The sequence below is a fragment of the Pelmatolapia mariae genome, linkage group LG12, assembly GCF_036321145.2.
Source record: "Pelmatolapia mariae isolate MD_Pm_ZW linkage group LG12, Pm_UMD_F_2, whole genome shotgun sequence".
Taxonomy (NCBI): Eukaryota; Metazoa; Chordata; class Actinopteri; order Cichliformes; family Cichlidae; genus Pelmatolapia; species Pelmatolapia mariae.
Window position 1 is genome coordinate 13,598,255 of NC_086237.1, and position 20,866 is coordinate 13,619,120.

Genomic DNA, 20,866 nt, shown 5'->3' on the forward strand with positions numbered 1-20,866 from the left:
ATTTATGTGTACATATTTCATTTCAGCTCAGTGTGAGAGCGGCTAATTTTGGCTAATTCTTTTCCTCTGCTGTCTGATTGTGTATGTGTGAGTGAGTGAGTGAGTGAATTTGTATAAGCCCCCATAGAGGTGAGGGGAGCAGTCAGCCTTGTGTAAACAACGGTAACAGAAAACAACATATAGAAAAAAATAATATTATTCATCTAAATCACTTAAACATCAACACTGAACTTTGGTTTCCAATAATACGCCTGCCACACACAGAGACCCACATACAAAGCTCCTTTCCATATAGTGGGATGAAGAATTCCTCACACTTCTAAAATCAAATCATTTTAATTAGCAGAACTTAATAGCCTAATTTAAATAACTGTGTGTTTAAAGTGTAAAAAATCTCCCTCTCTACATCTGTGTCTGTGTATCAATGGCTTTCCCTCTCAGTGAGACTTACCACCCACAAAGGTTAATGAGCTTAAACACAGCTCAGAGTGAGCTCATTAAAAAGACCACAGAGACTGGAGAGGGGAGAAAAGAGGGACGGCAGCTAGGGAGGAAATAGAAATAAGTGTAAAGGTGCCACTAGGGGCAAAATGGGAACATGTCAATTTGGGGATATGTCAAGTGTTTGATTCAAATGTTTTTTGTTTTGTTTTGTTTGTGAGGGCCTAAAATAAGACAAAATGTGATGAAAAATCATTCATAAGTAGGCATGCTGGGACAAAGTAAGACATGGAAAGTGACACATAAGAGGTAGGTGCCAGCTCTCATTTCTCCTCCGACGCTTCTGGCACCCTTGTCAGTGGAGCAGCAGTTGATCCAGGACGTGGGGGAGGAATAAGTTCAGACTCACATGTTAACACTTAACTTTCAAATCTGCTAACTTGAAAGTTAACTAGAGAAAAACACAATCACCTGGCCATTAAACTGTGGCTAGTCCCAGAATAGAAGTTTTACAATGAAAACACATCCAAAAAAACAGGTAATTAAAGTAAGCAAACCCTTCGTGAATTACAGTCAACATGCATGAAGATAATATGGGTTACAAAGTAACCAGATATTCATAAGTCCACACTGAGACTATAAAGGAGACCAGTGTCTGCAGCGTATTTTAAATGATCTACTTTGACCAATCACAGTGATGTTAGGTAAAGCAAATTAGGATCGAATTATTGTTTCACAGTGGGGGAGCTTTTGTCTGATAATCATGAGCTGCTGAACAATCATTAGTGTAACTGATAAAGAGTAGCAAAAAAAGAAAAAAAAAAGACAAACATACTCCATCAGCTGATTCCCATTGGCTGAATTTAAGTCCCTAAAACGGCAATTAACCCAGCAAGTCACTGATAGAAAATAAATGACCTACATACTTTGTGACTATGACCACTCTTCTCTATCAAGATAGAAATGTTTGCAGGGACAAATTTCTATTGACTAAAAGCGCTCGATCATTAGGAGTATTCATTTCAAGATCATGCTGAGCTGCAAATGAGATATTCTCTCTGCCTGTTACTTTGTCGGGATGAAATTAATTAATGGGATCATTGCTGCTCTAATTTGAATTCTAATTTGATAGTGTGATTCAAAATGAAAGAGTTCAAAGCGGTAGTCTAAAATGCAGAGGGGAAAAAAGAGGCCTATTTCAGACATACAATCGTTTGTGTTCAGAGGACATAATTCAATATCAAGGGAGTGTTTTGGGGAGGGGTGCTTGAGGGTTACCGCACTCACAGGCGAACTACGACAGGCAGCACTCTTCCACATGGATGAAATAGCAGTGAAGCAGGTGAAGAATGCTGGAGCTGGCGGGTGGATGTCTGCCAGGGTTCAAAAGGTCACAGTGTTTGTGAGGGCCTTACACAGAAGACCAGTAATGTGATGTCAGCTGAGGGGGCTTCGCTGACACAACAGTAACAGAAGTAAACAGTGATGGCATGTGTCAAGCACTTCCAAGCACTGAATGCTCACTGCAGCACGGTGCTTCAGCGCAGTTGGGTTTCTGCTGAGGGACAAACAGAAAACACACAAAGTTCCAGATTTTTCATCGCAGAAAGAAAAACATGCATTTTCATGTTTTATCATTAATTTGTGACATCACTCATGAATCATAAACGTGAGAAAAAAAATGCTCTTTTGCAAACTCAAAATAGTTCAACAGTTCCCTGAAAATGGAAATTTTACCCAATTTTCGATCCATTTCTTTTGCCAAGTTTTGAAATTAAAGCACAAACACATAAAATTAAAGCAGACAAAAATGCTGTGACAAAATGTTCAGCGCAAAAAACAAAAACACTGAGCTGAGCACAACGTTTTTTCCCCCTGTGCTCACAGTGGAGAAAAAAAGAAAACTTTTGGAAGACCACCAGCACTTGTAAATGTCAAAGTCAAGAAGAGACTTACATTATTAACACTGTCAACTACAGCAGAGAAGAAACTGATCATGGCTGTTATTTATGATCGGACATTGAAGAAGACATATTTTAATGACCTAGCAAAAATAAACACTTGAGAGAAGAGCTCCAGAAATCAGATTATGTAAATGTGAAATATCCATCCAGTCATGATATCTGCTTAGCCTTTAGAGAGTCCTGGCTAATTTTAAGCAACAGGTCACTGATCAGTCACACGGTGTGGAGACAAGAACATATTCACATTTAAGGTGTTTTCACACCTGCGGTGTTTAGTCAGTTAAAATTAGACTTCCTGCTTGGTGAGGTTCACGTGTGCAGATGTGAACAAAGTAACTCACACAGGTGGTGGTCAAATGATCTCCAGAGTGTGAACATGAGCTGATTCATCTATCAGGTGTCTGCTGCAAGTCTGAGCTACATGCCTTCCTGCAACCAGGTATCCTTTGCATTCTGGGATGCGACAGGATATTATAAATGTACAGAGTACACAAAGGGCTAGCAGCTAGGCCAGAACGCAGCACCTTCTTCCTGTATTTAATTTCATTGCTCCTGCCCCAGACACATCTGACCAATAAGGAGGCTAAATGTTCTCACATGGTTGACTTGGAGTTCACTTGAAGTTTTTGCTATATGAAAAGAAGCCAAACTATGGGAAGAAAGCTAAAAGTTTACAGATTCAATAACTGATTCAGATTAGAGTAAACAACTATAGCGGTGAAAACGCCCTTAGAGTCACCAAGATAGCTTCGTGTGTGGACTGTGGAAGGAAGCTATAAAGTACTTAGGCAAAACAGACACAGGGGTGACATGCAGATCCCATCAAAGTGATAAAAGTCAAAACCTTTCTGATTTTAGGTCAAAGGGAAATTCTTCAGCATTCAAGGCAAGAGGCTGAGCTTTCTTGATTTTATGTGTTGAGCCATCATGTCAACATTAAACCCAAAGGTTACAACAAAGACCTCTCGAAACAATGACTCCTGCTCTTTTTCCACTCTTATGTTCCACCTGTCTGCACAGCAGTTCATACAGATATCAGATATCAAAGACATCAGCATGGAAGCATAGATGACAAGCAACGATGACCAAGTGGAAAACCTTATGCTGAATTAAATTCTTGTAGAGGTTAAAAAAAAGAAGAATCACTGATCATTCCAACATGAGCACAAAGGGCTTTTCATGGACTCCATATTCCAGGCATGCTTCAGTGGGTGGAAAACAAGGAGGAATTCAACTAGGGTGCGATCAATATCAGAGCTTTTATATGTTGAGGGTTTTTGGGTGAGTAGCGTTCTCTTTCTGGTTTCATCAGCTATCGCTATGGCAAAACGGCTCCACTGTTGGCTTGGTCTTCACGCTGTGATCGCGGTCGGAAGACGAAAAAAAGAAGCGGCAAGCAGAAGGAGGAGAAATGGGTGGTGCTATGACTGAAACAAAAGCTGCAGCACTTTCCAGCTGTAACACAAACATCAGCAGTTAGTCTGTATTCAGCTCCAAGGTGGTCCAAAGAGAGCTATATTTCACGTCTCCTCCGACAGGCTTACGACATCAACAGAGGAGGTATTTCACTCACAGACTGAAGCTGGATGTTGACTTTGCAATAGAGGGAGCCATTAACAACCATCGACATAAGGACCACAGACTCAAGGAATCGCTCCCTGGAAAGCCACACTTTACCCCACTCGCCCATTTTTCAAGAGCAGACAGAAATCTGTCATCTATAAATTTTTCCTCATAAAGGAGCTGCTGTGCGTGCGTCTGTGTGTCTTTTAGCATTTGCAGCTGCTATGCAAAGCATGCCTTTAACACACAGGATAATATATTCATAGTTCTATTTTACTCTCATGCATAACATAGTACAGATCCTCAGGGCTATGATTAATTATGACACGCTGAACACACATTTACACACACAAGGCTGCATGTTCTGTAAACTGCCAGAAGAGTGCTACCAGCGTTCGTGTATACTCCAAAGAAACTGTATTCTGTTGCTACTGTTAGCACCGTGTAAGCTGTGGGGAGAGGGGAGTTCAAAGTTCTCCAGTCTCTCTGGGGATAAAAGAGGCTGTCATGAAAGCATCAAGAGGACCTCATTCATAATAAATGCTGGGAGGAGATGAATCATCAATCCAAGAAAGGTTTTATCTGCAAGCATAACACTGAAAGGATTAACTTTAGCTGTATTTTCCTGGTATTTTTCAAAGCATTGATTGATCTTGTCTGTTCTTTGTAGCAGGCTGTGTGAATAGGGTCAGTATTAGCCCTATATTAACACTAACTCTGCTGTGTTGTACATCTTAAACGTGGCTTTACGTACTGTTTGTCCTGACTTTACAAGGTACTTAAAGAAAGAAACTTTTAAAATAGAATGTTAAGTGGGGAGAAAACCTTGCTTGGAATAGATAATTGTGACCTAACCTTAATTCCATTCAAAACAAGGAGTTTTTCTTTGTTTGAATCAAAGCTGCACTTTGTGCAACACAAAGTCTTGCAGCCCTGTTGCAGCCTTGCATGCACATTAAAACTGCAGTGGCTAGGTTTTGTTTACAATGCAGCTTTACATTTTTACATTTTAACTGGAAAATCTGAAAAAGAAAATATATGTGTTATCGTCTTATTAAAACACCCCTTAACCAAGCTAGGGTGAAACCTTTGTAGGCAAAAGAGGTTCAATATAATCTGGGCCTCCACCTTTATGAAAAAAGACACATTTCTGTGTTGTTTTACTTGTTGCACACAGGTGCATGAAGATCTTTACACATATAGAGATGGAGGTCAAGTCAGTTGAGTGAAGAGTGAGTTGCTGTTCTCTTGCCCAAAAATAAGAACTGCGACTTTTTTGCTAGAATAAGCCTGTTTTTAATCATTTTTAGAACTGTTTTGAATGATTGATGTTATAAGTTTAATATATGTGAGAGCAAGTGAGGCTGAGAAGTTTGTCTGGAGCTTCCAAGCAGATGTGTTGAGGTTTATTTGCTACCCTCATTATTTAGTTCCAATTCCTCCGACAGGTTAATATTAGCTGCAAGAAGGACAATAATAGAAATATGTTATTGTTGGACAGGAAAGCCCTTGGGTCCTGTCATTTAGTGGCATTCTTGATGTTGTGCTGGCTGAAAACCTGCTCTGGGCCCCACAGCTGTGTCTTGTCTGTTGGCAGTATGACTGTATAGAGTTAATTCAGAGAGTAGGTTTAGCTTATATTGTACGCTGTTGCTGAGCTGACGTCATTGCAAGCTCTGAAACGTGATAAGCTTGCCAAAATGTCTATGACTCACGCTCATTCTACGATGTGTAGTGTGCCAGTTTACAGCACAGCATCAACAACACTGGACTTACACTATATGGAACAATGAAGGCACACATGGAGGAAACTACAAAGGGCGTCTTTTACATATCTGCACATTGAACTTTTAGCTATAACAACAAATCCAGAGACAATTTTGATGGAAGAATGCAAGTAGGATAAGTGAAAACATTTGTTTGGGACTTTAAGATGAAGTATATCGTGTACTTTTATAATTGTGTACTAGAAAACCACCAGAAAATGCATGATTCGCTCGCATGTATGGTGTATAAAGTTTTGAACTCGAGTCAAAATAGATGTATTGGAAAATATACTCACATCTGACATGCAACTCTGATCTGAAGGGCACATCAGGGTAATTAGACCCAGTCCAATATTTGGACAATCTAAACAGACCATAATAGAAGGACATCACGGTTAGTAGTGTGATGCACTATCAATTAACAAGCTTTGGGAAAAAAGCATTAATATAATAATACAGCTCCAACAACAAATATAAAGTAATACCATAAAGAAATTATGTTTATATGCTTCAAAGTCTCATTTGCAGAAGCATAATTGTAATCCTTGTTTTTACCTCCTACTTTCAAACATTAAACAAGTCTGTAACCATCTGGGCAGACAGAAGAGAGTAATATCTTCAGCATGATCACAGTTGATACTGAATACTAGCAGTTGAGTATTTGTGAAGTCACAGTGAACTAAATTTTCAATAAAAGTTAAATTCTTATTTAAACTGCAATTCTGTACCAGTCCTTGACTAATCAGGATCAGAGGATCAGTCCTCAGTGTTTTATTCTCCAGGCAGACAAAAATAGAAGCAAAGAGACATCCAGTTTAACAGTTAATCAAACACTTGCAAAATAAATAGATTTCTAGAAGAAAAAGGCATCCATTAAAACTGATCTTACCAAAAGGAAAGGAGTTTTACCGTGCAGGGGACGACACGATAAACACGCCTATTTTATGCATGCATTAATTATTAAGTAACATAATTTCATCCTAATGATTTAAAATGTAATGTCTCAGTTGTAAAGGTTTCTTGGCTATTTGAAATTCTTCCACTGAGATTATTTTTCTCTTGGCCAATTATTATCTCTGTCTGAGCAATAGCTTCAAGTGTCTCTGAGAAATCTTCGCAGAAATACAACTCCGCTCTGGAAAAACATTTTGTGATACAGAATTAATTTTAGAGTTTCAGGCTGTTCAATTTATCTGAGAACGTGTTTGTGTTTGTACTCCCTACTGTATTCACTCCGCCATCTGTTTGCTTTATATCAGGCATCCTGTCATCTCTTGGAAATATGGGAAATTGGTTGTATGTCTGCACACCTACACTGACTACATCTGTTTTGTGTAGTGATACAAATGGCATTCTCGAGAAACCAAGCTGCGCACGATAACTGTATGATGTGATTTTCTTTCTTTTTTTAAACTTCTTTTTACTCTACAAATTATCATGTCATTAAAGGGAGTACTCTTACTCTAAGTGAGAAAATGACAGATCATTGTCAATGTGGGGATCGCTCTCTCGACCGAAATACATAAATTAGCATACAGTAGTTCAGTACTCGGTTTTGCTGATATTTTGACAAATTAAGATGTAAACAGAAATCTGAATGACATTTTTAAAAAGTCCCACATATTCTCACTAGAAAATAATTTGTACAAATGGGTTGAAAGTGTTTCAACTGAATGTCAAGCCTCACAGCTTCTTCTTCCAGCTCTAATTTGCTACATAAGTAGGCCTAATCGGCTACTGTGCTTCAGTGCCAAGTGAGATGATTGAGTGTCTGTAATGATTTGCTCACATCTTGTATTTGGAAACCAAAAGGTGCGACGACTTTTTAAATGACAACAGTGAAAATGCCAGGGACTTTGTATTAAGTCCCTGGTATGTCACTACATATATGTGTGTGAAGACTTTCACTGTCTTTGAGCAAATATTTGATCTTTCTATTTATTCTTTTGGCAAACCAACTTACTTTACAAACAATAATCAGTTTCAAATTACAAATTTTAATGAATACAGCTGATTTTTTTTCTCTTTTGTTGTGTGCCTTGCAGCAGGCTACAGGAAAAATAAGGGCTATTTTTTTTCACCGACTAAAGACATGGAGTGGTTACAGATGGATTTGTGTTGTGTGTGGTCAGCTGCATGCGGCCGTCTGGAGGCTGGATGAATGCTGTTGTCATTGCTGTTGCTGTGGCTGCTGCTCGAAAATGAGCCTCTGGCACTGAGATGCTGTCAGTCTGGCAGACAGACAGGCCATCGCCCTGGTCACTGCTGCCTCATGCCATCTGGGTCTCAACACTGGAGGAGGACAGGGATATGCCAATGGGAGGACAGGGGGTAAAGTCGTGCACACACAAGCCTACTAACTAGCTTACTGTTTGACTGATTGGCTTGGTTTCTTGGTTTTCTGTTTCAATGCTGGACAGAACATATAAACATGCCTGGGTGTTTTTAAAACTAGACTGGGTCAGTGACTATAAAATCACAAATGTGCTGTGTGAAGGGTTACTTGTAAGATCAACAAAACGTAGCACTGCTGCTGTGCTAGCATTTGTGGATACATGGGTAATTCATCAGCTGTGGTCCATTTTGGCCACAAATGCTTTAGAAAATTTAACAAAGATGTAGGGAAATGTGTTGATCTATTTTAGTTCTCTATCTTCTCCATCTCCAGATAGCAACTGATTAAATAATGTTAAAAAATATATACCTTTTGATACAGATAAATTCTCGTTTACATGACACACTTTTTATTTGTAACAAAACAGAGATGTGCCCAAATGCTTGAATATATTTACTTTCAGGATTGGAAAAATTATATTTTTCAGTTGTTTAGATAAAAAAAAACCCTAATCATATAAGATTAAACAGTAAGATGATAACTGAAAACATAACAGCACAACTTTCAAAACTACAAAACATATTTTGGGATTTTTATTATGTGTTATTTTTCACAACTTTGTTGAAAAATATCAATTTTTTATTAATTTCTTCTTTTTAAGCAGAAAGCAAATGACAGAAAGCTGCATCGTGCCTGCGATACGTGCTGAAACCTAGAAGCTTTTTCTTAAGTTGGAATTCTTATTTAAAACATAAACTAAGCAGTTTACCTTAAGAGTGGCAATCAACATATAGATTTAGACAGCTTGAAATTATATCTCAGTTTAATTTTAAAGTTAACGTCTCTAATTCCGAGCTTTATAAATGTCAATTGTAGTGTGTTAAGCTACTTTTTATCAAGTTTGAGGCATTTACGTTCCAAATAAAACAAAGTTGTCTAAAGTTTTAAAATGACTGCCAATGAAAATTGAAACTTGTTTTTTATAAATACAGAATAATTAAGTCATGCTAAATCAAACTTTTAACAATCAAATTTTAAGCTTAATGTTTGACTGTTACAAACAGTGGTTTGCATTTATTTGGGCAGTAGTACACCTTCAGTTTAATATCACTATATTTAGGCATAATCAATGAACTTTCACCAAACATATACTAAGGGTGCGTCTTAAAAATCACAGTTAATAAAGAAAAATTAGTTAGTTAACAAAGAATGTCAATAAAGACAATGATGGAAGTAACTATTATGGAAATTACCTTGTCACACATTAACCAACTCATGTTTGTTTGCAGTTAGCATATAAAATGTTCTATTTATTCATACATGTAAAGTCAAAGAAAATATGTGTTTGAAATATGAGCTGTTTGGAAATTACAGCCAAAAAGGCCACTTTTAATATCAAAAATTGATTGAATGATTATTTAAATGTTTTGTAACAAAAACTAAACATGAAAAAAATGTGTTTCTGTCTTTATTGTGTATCTAACCAATAAGACAATTTCAAGTAATACCATGAAATAATCTATAAATGTACTGAAAACATAACTGCACAATTCTCAAAACAACAAAATATATAGTGTGATTGTTATTTTGTGTTATTTCCCATGAATGTTATCTAAAAGCATGTGTTGTGATGGATATTTGTTTTGATCTAATCATTGTGCTCTACTCATCTCCAAGAAGCGTTTCCCATGTATATGTGAAATAAATACCTTTCATGATCTATCATCCAAGAGCGTCTACCCTATAAATGGAGAGTAAATACCTGCCGTGATCTATAATCAGTCATGTGCAGCTTCGACTGTGATCTGCTATCACTCATTCACAACAGACATTGTGATCTATTATAAGTCATGCAAAGTAAGCATCTACATATAAACACAGAGTAAACATTTTTGTCAGGCACCATCACTCACACTCACATGTATCAGTATACTACTATCAGTAACTTGCAGAAAACATCTGCAATAAATATTTGCCTGTTGTAATCATTGAGGTTATTTCTTCATTTGTTTTTGAACAAATGAATGTAAGTATGGAGAAGGACATAGATACACAGACGCCACGCTGAACATACTCAGAGCCGACTGCACAGCTGTTTGCCTTTATTTCACTGGAAGCTTAGAGTTACACATCTCACAGTTAATCAGCTCGGAGTTTATAGTTAGGGTTTATTAATCTTACTTTCTGGAAGAGGACCCTTCTTTCATGTAAACAGTTTATTTTAACCCTGCATTGTCACATCTCTTAACTTCACTGAGCTGTACACCAATGTTTATTTTGACAGCAAAGTTTGATTTAGTGTTAGTCATAGTCTTGACGAAAACGTCATTTAGTTTATAGTTAACTAAATCTAACATTAATTCTTATTTTCGTTGACGTCAAATGTGAAACATGTCTGCTCTTCTGTTGCTCCCAGGCACTGATGTTTTGTTGCTTTTCCATGAGAGACGGGGAGGTAGTTGTACTGTTTTTTTAAAAAAAGAAAGAAAAAATGGAGGGGGGTCAGATCAAATGTGTCCATCTAACCTTAAAGCACGAGGGGGTTACTTCTGATTGGATCACTTACAAACTCGTCTGGCCTCGCTACACAAGTAAATTAGTCGTGATTGGGGTATTTTGTCCTAGTGCATTGGTTATTATTTAGTTATTGTCTTGCTTTCATCAGAAAAAAAAGGTAGTTGACAAAAGCTATGACAAAAATTAGCAGTCAACACCACTGCTCTGCTCTTTATAATGTTACAATAAGCCACTTTATTTGATCTGATATTTTCTAATTTGTTTTTCCACCATTTAGTAACTCGGTTTTGGATTTGTTTGTTTTTTTTTGTTTTTTGTTTTTTTAAAATGGTACTTTCAGCTAAATGCTCATGTGATCTTGCCCACCTGTCCTTCTATGCTAACATGCTAGCCTGTAGCAGGTACAGTGTTTAGTTTAGCGTGTTAAAGTGCTAAAATGTAGTAATTGATCCCCAAATAAGAAAATCTGTTCAGCAGAGGACCTGGAGTCAGTATGACCCTTCAGTTCTATCTGGATTTTTTTTAAAGTAAGAATTGGGATGAAACAGCTTCAAGGAAAACAGCGTGTCACTACTGCTAGACGCAGCGCTAGTAGCACAGTAGTTAAGCTCACTTAATGTTGTTTTGAAGCTTTAAAACGCAACATTTCACATGCAGAAACTTTCCTTGATGTTTTCTATTCTGAAAGTTGGAAAATATAAGTTCACATCATGTAATCAGTAAAGGACATAACAGTAACAATTACAATAGCACCACCCTGTAATCTTTGATCCAGCTTTATACTTAAGAAAATGACTGATTTAAGCAATGGTTTTACATGATGCTGACTCCAAAGCAGAAGGATGTGTGCCTGTGTTGGAAAATCATGATCCCACACTGCCGGTGATGGTCTTTCTTTTCTTTTCTTTTTTTCAATTTGTAGTTACAGGCTTTAAAAAGTCAATAAAAAGGTCTTAAAAGTTTTTCAGACTTCAAAGAACCTGTAAGTGAGTGGGACACAGTTTGCTCCCAGCTATAGAGGCAGAATAGGGGTGGGTTCGGCGGAAAGTGAGAAAGGTAAACTGCAAACATTGAAATGGCTTAGAGTAGACTAGACAGGTCATGTACGGGTCAATATAAATTCATGCTATAGCTAATATGGAAACATATTGATATATATACCTAACAAACTAGTATACCACAGAGCCCTGTGCTGATCAGTGTGTGAGCCAAATTAACACTCTCTGCAGCACTAGAGATATAAATAGGTCAGGAATACTGTATTTTTTGTAATTTTTAGCTATTACCTTTAATTTTATGCTGGGAAAATAAAAGATGCCTAATGTCTAGAATGAAACACAAATCGTTACAGGAGCAGTATAGAAATGAAATTGAAAACTGTTGTTGGTGCCATAATAGCCTGTGGGATGGGAAGTGAAGAAGTGGCAGTGGTGAGGGTCAGGACATGTTAGAAAAAGAAAAAGAGAAAACTGTTAAGAGAAATTAATATGCTCCTTACCTGCCTAGGCAAAGTGTCAGAAAATACACATGTGGTACTTCTGGTGATTGATAATCTAACCAATTAATATTCCAAAAATTAAAGGACAGCAGAGTCATGCCTTTGTTTTCCAACAAGCCCACTTGTTTTATTTTTGTTTGTTTCTTGAGAAATGCAACTGAGTGGTACATTTGCAATAATGAAAACATTTGACACCCTCGTGATTAAACCTAACTATGCACAACAGATCTGATAAAAGTGAAGGTTTGGTCTGAGCTGTGTACACTCTACTGTGTGCTCTAGGAAGTGAAAGATTTAAACTGTAGAATTAGAGCAGTAGGGGCCAATACAGTAAGCCATTTCCTATTGACTAATAAGGCTTTAAACAACTCCATCTGCGATAATCTACTGAGTTTCCCCTAATGCGAACCATATGGAGCCATAAATCCTGGCTCAGATACTCTGCATTTTTTGGGACTGCTTATTTGCTGACAACATACCACGCCATTGACAATACAGTCCACACAGCGAACCCACATCCACACTTCTCAGATCATTATCCATACGGTCATGTAAACAGACTCGTCCATGTAGAAATGTTGCTATCTGACCTCAGATCTGTCGTTAAATGGGGCTCTCCCTCTAAAGCCGAACCCCCATTCCTGCTTAATTATGCATGTGGGCTGAGCAATCAGTCTCCCTGTATGGTACTGTACACTCTATCCTGCTGCTTCCTTGAGCTTGCAAGCTGATTATGGAGCTTTGGCAGTCCAAGCACTTTGAATTATTTAAATCTCTGTTAAGCCTGGCGTACATACGTATATCAATGGGAGAAATGGATTAACCGCTGACATGTTTTTCCTTTGGCTTTGCCCCCTGCCACCTCCTCTTGCCCATTCCTTCTAACCTGACAAACACACCAGGCAAATCATAACACAATGCCTTTCAAGGAAATGGCAATTTTTCTAATTCCCTTTTGAAGCTCGTTTCACAGTAGATGTTGCTTTTAGCTGTATAGGGGTTGAGATTATGCTTCGGGATTAAGGATTGCTTTTTTTGTGCCGAGCTCTCAGTCGGTAAAAAGGTCCGGTGAAAGTCGTGGAGAGGGCTTTTGTGCACCTAGAAGGGCCCACCCTGGAGAACAGCTGCTTGCCCAAGGGAGGCCTTCGTGTGGGTGGGCTGTGTAGGGCTGATGGATCCCCTCCTCAAACAAACCCCAGAAAGAAAGCAAACAATCAATATCCTGCTGTCTGCCCTCAGTGTCAATAAATAAAAAACACAGTAGCATAAAGACATGAATAAATAAAAAAGGGGTATTCTTTTTTTTGCATTAGAGACGGCATCGTACACAAAACCAAGCAGACGCAGCATTTAGAGGTACTAAAATAGTCTCCGTCTCTCTGCAGGACTCTTGCTGTAAATTTATGTTTGCAGCTAACGCATTTGTACTTGGGCAGAACATGAGCAGTGTTTATTCAGTGAAGAGCAAGCTGGCTTGGATTTGTATAAATGTCTCAATTAGGCCCAGTGAAAATCAATGCCGTAACATTTCCCCACCACTCCTTCTGTCTGCAGGTTTGCCACAGTTGACAGCTACAGCAAAGGTGTCAAGATCTGGTGTTAAATTTGTTAATCGGCCTTTTTTTTCCCCTGTCAACTGACATGAAATTACAGCTGGGGATAATAGAACAGAAGAGCTGTCTGTCAGGTGGGAGAGGGGGGGGGAGAAAGAGAGGCCAGGGGGGAGTGATGTGCCCATCAGGTTATATGAGTGACAGCATGAGAGAAGCTCTTCAATCCACTCTCAGGCTGCCGCAGAAATGAATTCACATTTCCTCCATTGCACCATTACTGGCAGGACAGCAAAAGCTTTCTGTGCTTTTTATGCAGTCAAGGGGAAGCAGGAGTGGGCCATTCCATGTTTCTCTTATCTTTAAGTTTTTCATACCGGTCACAATACTCAGTTGTATGGCTATAACTAAGATATCTCTTGTGACAATGAAATTCTGGCAGCTGTTGCGTTCACATGTTCTCAATTCTGATTCCCAACCAAGAGACCAAGGATCCAGTTTTCACCTGTTATATGACTGGAAATCTGTCGCTGTCAAAAGCAAATATGGAAATAGTAAAAGCACACATTTATCATCTGATGGGATTTTAAAGCGTTCTGGTGGGCGGACCATTCATACAAGAAATGTAAGATTTGTTTTTTGCTGACACCCACCTGCTAACATTAAGAAGCAAACACAGTGTGAACACACACAAGTTATTTGGTTTCTGTCTTCTCCGAGTCCCACTTCCAACACATACAAATGAAGTCATTTCTCTGCCATCGTTGGCTGACTGCCCAAAGCCACTGACACTTTTCTGTCCTTTTCTGCCAGAAAGCTCTGACAAGTGACAGGTGATCTATGGCTGCTTGAAGTCTGGGATCTAAATCTGAAACGAGCTTAGCCGCGCCTCGCAAAATGAGAATTGATAATCGAATGATGCTGAATGAGGGAGCCTGTCAGTACATTGTAAGGGAGCTGACGGATTTAGTTAAGGGAGAAGGAAAGCATGGCAGATGAATTTTGGCAGCATAAAGAATTGCTCAGCACACAGAGAGACGCTGATCCCCCTACAGCTATTTTTGATTTTCTTTGAGTGTTTACATTTTGGTGGTGCTGTCGATGGGTAACTGAAAGACTACTATGCATATTGTAGTCATATAATCACAGCACGTAACAAGGCAAGTTAGGGTTTATTTAGGCTTGTCTGATTAATTACCAAAAATAATCATGACAGTGACAATACTTAAAAAACAAGACGACAGGGAAACGAGAAATGAGAGACAAAACACACAAAAAAAGTGCACTGTATTATCTGATAGCATATAAATAAGCTAGTCGCCTCAACAAGAATGATTCTATGTGCACTGTGATTTTAACAAAACACTGCAACCTGCAATGAAAACCCTAAAGGGCAATTTACCAAATGATTATGGTGAACAGTACCCTCCAAGAAGAAACATGCGTCCTTACAGGACAATTCAAAAACATTCTGTGGCTTAAAGTCCACCAAGTTTATGTAAAAGTTTAAAGACAGTGTAATAGCGCAGCTTCGAAACAATAGAAACAACCAAAACAACAGTCTACATTCAAATAAAACCTTAAAAACGGTCAGCCTAGGTGTGCATTAAATTTGAAAAAGGGATACATGGCAAAAGTCAATAATATCAGCCAGCAGAAATACTTCTAAGAGGAAAAACACTAACAGTAGCATAATACCATCATGGGAATAACCTTTCTAGATGAACATGCCAGTTTAAGTTACCTAGCTCAATAGTATGGAGTGGTGTGTGTGTGGATAGAGTTTATTGCCTCTGCGCTGTGGCTCAAATAAGAAAGGAGTGAAAAAAAACCCATAACAAATCAGTAATTTATTACAGGAAAGTTAAACATAATGGGGGTTTATCTGCAGCACAGCTCTTTAGTGTGCAGTGTATAAATCAATCTGGATCCCGTGGCTCGTTCAAGAAAACCTTTTATACTTGGAATAAAATACAACTCCTCACACATCTACCAGCTCTGCCTAGAAGGGAGCAGGACCCATCACGATTCATGGTCAACACTATAAGATTTAAAGTTACAGTTTGTAAGATCTCACCACTAGAGACACCAATATGAAACGCGTTCAAGTTCTGTTTTCTTACACCTCCTGACTTCAGATGCATAATCCTATCTACGGTGGCCGCTGTAGGACAAACAACTCTGGGCACCATTCATCTGTAGTGAGTGTAGGCTGCTATTAATGTGCCAGGTGTCCTCTTCTATTTACTCTGGAGGAGGCTGTAAAGCTTTGTGAAATAGTTCAATATGAGTCAGTGATGCTCACTTCTGTCTGATGACAGTGATACTGAGGTGAGTTGTTGAGGAAATCTTGAACCTTTCTGTCAGTAAGTGCTTTTAGCTGCTGTTAGCTGGGGTTATTGAAGGTTTCTTTGAAGTGGATCTAACACTGTTGGACTTGAACACTCTAGAGTAAAGTGTGTGATAAACTCCAGAATAAATAAGCCTGTTAATGCACATTTTTGTGTGTTAGAGCCCTGACTTCAATTCAGGAGATGAGGCATGAGGAGAGGAGGAAGAGGATGACTCTTCATCCAGATGCCAGCAGCAGTGACTCGTTCCATCATGTCTTTGCTTCTTTGGTGAAGGGGACCTCTTCTCATCACAGGAACACCTATGGGTTATCTTCTCCCCTGCCTTTAGTGTACAATGTAAGTGGCCGGTCTCTCACCACATACATAAAACGCAATTAAGTGGAACAGCCACTGTATCCAAGATGGCAACATGGTGGCTTCCATAAGGTGGCAGCCAGCTTCTTTGTAATTTTAACGGATTAATTCCCAGTTTATAAGAGTGCATCAATCTGCTGGACACACAGTAATCAGTGTATTTTTATGAGTATCAGTGTTCTTTTTTTCTGTTAAATAAACTGGCTGCACCTTCAAGTGGTTTGTACTGTAGATCGCTATGTCAGGAATTGCAGTTACATAATGACAGTAAATAAAGACAAAAGAAATCAAATACTGTGTGACAAATATCACACATTGTTTCACATAAAGGTTTTAAAACTGTGATAAAAAAATTGATTTATAAAACTGCTTGTTCAGAAGTTAATTAATTAGTAGCATCTTATATTTCATAGGAAGGAATAATTAATGCTTGAGGGCTTTCACATTATCCAGTTTTTTTAATCTGCACATTAAGCTAATTTCCCTCTGATGACCTAAAACTGCAGAACTGCTAAACATTAATGCCACATTAGACCACTAGCATTTGATTTTCCCTTTATAGTAACAGTCAGTATTTTGATGGCCTCCCCTTCGTACTGATGAGACCCACATCTGCCTCACGTTGCATTACAACACTCAGAAGACACTCATGACTCATCACACTCGGTGGATGTTACAACTTCCAGGGTGATAAGATCTGGCAGCTCTTAGTGTTACAGATATTTTTTGTTTTTCTTGGCTCACGTCTCACAGTGCCTTTAAGTTTCACACTAGCACTGCTGTAGAAAGTTTTGCAGCAGTCAGGGAATGAATTAGAACTCACACACATAAAAACCTTGTAAAATCTCTCAAACTGGACTGGAATGGAAAGTCTCTGATAGTTATGAGACATCCGGCCAATCAATATCACTTCACTGGATCCCAAAATGTTTTATACTTTTTCGCCCAGCTCTCCAAAACTGAGGTCAGAATTCCCAGTGAAAACTGTATTCCACAGTTTACAGAGTAATAGTACAATACTTCACTTCTCAGCAAAGCAGAAATCACGGCCCTCTTTTAGCTGTTTTAAAGACTATAATTTGTAGCAACAGGCAACCTGATGTTCTAGCTGCAGTTTGTGTAGTTCAAAGGTGGAACTGAAAACAGTTACTCATTTTTACAGCATCACAGTTATGTACAATTACATTCATATTCTTTAGTATATCTTAACTGGCACTAGAAATTATGATCACATCACACCAGTTTTAGCCAACTTACACTGGCTCGCTGTTGAATATCGTGTCAATTTCAAAATTCTCTTGCTTACCTCTAAAATTCTAAACAATTTGGCTCCCAGCTATCTATCTGAACTCCTTCATTTGTATAATCCTAATAGAGCACTAAGATCTTCCAACCAGATGCTCCTGATGCAACCGAGGTCTCGTCTGAAGTCCGGAGGTGATCGGGCCTTTGCTATCATAGCACCCAGACTCTGGAATAACCTCCCTCCTTATATTCATTCCATCCAGTCTTTTAAATTGTGTCTTCAAACTTATTATTTTAGTCTGGCTTTTGATTCAAACTAGCTGGTTATTTCGTGGCTAGTTATGCTGTTTACCCATATTGTTTCTACAGACTGCCTCAATAATGTGTAATTGTTTTGTGTAATTTTTAATCTTGTTTGTTTGTATGTATTTGTTTGGAAATGTGCTGCCTCTTGGCCAGGACTCCCTTGAAAAAGAGGTTTTTAATCTCAATGGGACATTCCTGGTTAAATAAAGGTTAAATAAATAAAATAAAAAAATTCTTGCCCTCCTTTTAACTGTTTTTATTCTAACTTTCTTATGCTATTGCTCTGACCCACTGTGAAGCACTTTGGTCAACTTTGTTGTATTATTATGTGCCATAGAAATACATTTTGATTTGATTTGATTTGATATGGCTTTAGAGGGTTTAATGTCATTTAAAATACATTTTTGTTAAGATTTTTAAAATATTAAAAATAAAGCACACAATGGTGATTTTACATCTGTGTCCACTATTCCACATTTTTTATTTTCCCCAAGTTTCTTAGATATTTTTTTGTGGAAAGCTTCAATTTAAATCTATGAAGGCCATGTGAAATTGAATCTGTGAAAAGCTAAAAATGAGAAAAAATGTTTCTGGTAATCTATTTGTTATGGTAAAAATGACACACACACGTTCTTCAAGTTTGGTATTTTTCCAGCTTCTTGTATTCCTTCTCCCTGATCTTCCCGATGTGGCCTCTTCATGGATCCCATTGGTCTGGTTCTGACTGCCTTCCCTGTCTTTGTCACTTAGACTACACTTCTCCAGTACTAATGACATTCCAATGTCATTGCTGCAGATCCTAGTGGTGTGGATCAGTGAGTCAGTGTCTCTGGCATACAGCTTGATGTCATCCATGTAGAGGAGGTGGCTGACGATTGCTCCGTTCCGCAATTGCCAGTCTTGTTAATTATCTGGCTGAGAAGAGCAGTGGGGACAGAGCAACTCCTTGGTAAAACTCACACTTAATGGCAACTTGTGCTATTGGCTCGAAGTTGGCCACCAGTGCTGTTTGCGACACACACACACACACACACACACACACACACACACACACACACACACACACACACACAAAGTCTTACTTAGTGACTTGGCACCAGCAATACATGTTATGAAAAGTGATTAAGAATTAAGCACAAAGCGTGGTAGAGTGCTGCACTCGTTCCTATCCAGTGAGTGATTCAATGATCAAGCTTATCTTCTCAAGTTTAAAAACAATATAAATGGACTAGAATTTGACTAAAACTAAATCAAACACATTTTCATCAAAAGAAAAAACACTAAATCAGCATCACCTGCCAAAACTTCAGCTGGTTAAGTTTTCTATGTATCTTCATCTATGTATTTCTAATGTTTATTCACTGTAAATGGCAGATTTAACTGATCCTAGAACACTAGCTGGGTCAGCATTTTGAACAACATTGCATTCCTGCTTGTAGCTGAAGTCAGCTTACCGGGCAGTGGGCCAAGCAGTATCCTTCAACATACCCTAGCTTATCTTTTCTGATGTTCTGTTTTCAGCCTGTGAGCGCAGTTAAACTAAGTACTATGTCACTCTTCTTCAACAAACAGACAATTGTTATAGACTGCTAAAACTTGCTGTATCAAAGATTCTGAAGGTTGGTGCAAAAATGTGTGATTGCAAAACAGTCAAGTGATCCTTGATATAAACTGTTTAAATGTAGCTGCTTAACTCTGGTTGCAGAGACTCTGATCTTAGAGGCCAAAGAGTGGCGCAGCAAAACCATAACTTAGCTCCCATAAACTGACCTGTGGGGATGCATTTGCTACTGTTGCTTTATTGCTTAGGTGTCCATGCTAATGCCGATAAGTCCATAGATTCATATCATAGATATAATCTTAGCATGAAGTATTGGCTGAAATTGTATTTAAGTGCAGATCAGAGCCATTATCTTTCCCATTATTTCCCTTCCCTGAAGTACCTGCCCTTATCAAGCGACTGGATACGGTTCTGTCCTCCTCTGCAGTGAGGTTTAACGGCAACCCTGTGAACACCCGATCAATCCACGAGGGCTAGGAGGCTATGCCTGCTAATGGCTAATGAAAGGTGTAATTACTGCAGGTCATCGAAGGCATTCAGACACAGAGGAGAACGACAGTGACGAGTTCATTTAGATCATTAGAGCTGAAATGTGTCTGCCTCGTTAGACTGCAAGTCACCCACATTATCCTGATGATCTCCCTTTGTTTCTATTAGACAGGGTGGGTGGTATTTGATGGTGTAGTAGATTGTGGAATTATGGGTGGAGAAAGGTGAGCTGATTTAATTTAGCAGAGCTCACACAGAATAAATCTGAAAAGAACAAATTTAGGAGCCGTGATGAAATTTTACTGGCAGTATTTGTCAAAAGATTCGACATTACTATCATTTTTCTTTTGCTGTACAGATTGAAAATAAGTATTTAACTCTAATTAATGCTTTTTCACACATAAGCTGTGTTATGGATGCGACATGGCATTCAAACTCTCACATAATTGCTCCTGTTTGACACTTCATCTAATTTCTCCAACAAGGGTTGCATTTTCCAGCAATTTCAAATGCTCCTAATAGCAGGAACACCTTGCCTCTGAAGGCCCCTGGAAATAGACCTGCAGCTGTATTTTTAGACGGCTATTAATACCTCCAGCTAATTCATTTCAGCTCTCCAGGCACCTAGCATGGTCTCTCAATTATGGATGAGGGGAAAGTCATTGGATTCTCGGTGCTGAGAGGAAGCTGATGATAGTGACAGGACACTCTGCAGACACATGACAAACAGGCAGACAGCTGAAGGACGCGGAAGAGGAATAGGATAAGCGAAGATGAAAGCCTAGTTATTGTTATGGGGGAAAAAGATGTTTTAAATTAGTATGTGTACAGATGGTGTAAGAGAGATGTGGAAATTATAGACTGTTCACTGCTACTTCTTAAGAGGGCTGTAATAGAACATGTGTTAATTGAAGACAGCTTTG

General features: G+C 38.6%; 1 long non-coding RNA gene across 3 annotated transcripts; it reads left to right on the forward strand.

Moving 5' to 3' along the window:
• The first annotated feature begins 3,880 nt into the window (after positions 1-3,880).
• On the forward strand, positions 3,881-18,105 carry LOC135933684 (uncharacterized). Of its 3 annotated transcripts, none has more exons than XR_010573889.1 (3): positions 3,881-3,965; positions 16,147-16,324; positions 17,718-18,105. It is a non-coding gene; the product is annotated as an uncharacterized LOC135933684 (long non-coding RNA). The 3 variants fall into 3 exon arrangements; XR_010573891.1 differs by lacking the exon at positions 3,881-3,965 and adding an exon at positions 4,462-4,543; XR_010573890.1 differs by lacking the exon at positions 3,881-3,965 and adding an exon at positions 7,997-8,065.
• The last annotated feature ends 2,761 nt before the right edge of the window (positions 18,106-20,866 follow it).